We start from the raw sequence: 580 nt of genomic DNA on the forward strand, positions 1-580 counted from the left end.
CCACTGCCGTGCCGAGGGGTTTAACAGCACCACGATGCTTTGGGGCGCTGCACTTCCAGGGCAGTGTCCCGACAGACTCGAGCAGCGTCGCCCAGCACTGCGCGAGAAGCATTCCCAGTTTCTGCTGGTGGCAACGGCCCCCCGCCCTCGGCCCCTCGGGGACTCCTCAGGAGCCATCCCGGGGCAGGTGATTACCCACAAGCCAAGGTGAAAGGCGGCAGCGGGCAAGAACTTTGTCCCAAGTATGCACGAAGGAAACCCGACGGCTCTCCTTTTCTCCCTCGTCCCCGCTCCCGCGGGAAACCGACCCCGTCCCTCGGGCTCACCGGGGCCTCTGCAGCCCCTCGCAGCTGACGGCTGGGAGCCGAGCAGGGCCGGGTGGCGACCAGGGAGGGGACCCAACGTGACGCCGCAGCTGAGGGGCAGCCGGGACAGCACGCGAAGGGACCGGCGGCCGCGGGAGGGCGGCGGTGCCCCGCTGCCGCGGCGGGGGCCGTGGCCGTGACCGTGGCCGGGGCCGGGCCGGCGCCGCCGGGGAGGGGTTTCCCCCGCCGCGGCATAAGTGCCTGCCGGGGGCGGG

This window comes from Harpia harpyja, chromosome 2 (genome assembly GCF_026419915.1).
Source record: "Harpia harpyja isolate bHarHar1 chromosome 2, bHarHar1 primary haplotype, whole genome shotgun sequence".
NCBI classification, from domain to species: Eukaryota; Metazoa; Chordata; class Aves; order Accipitriformes; family Accipitridae; genus Harpia; species Harpia harpyja.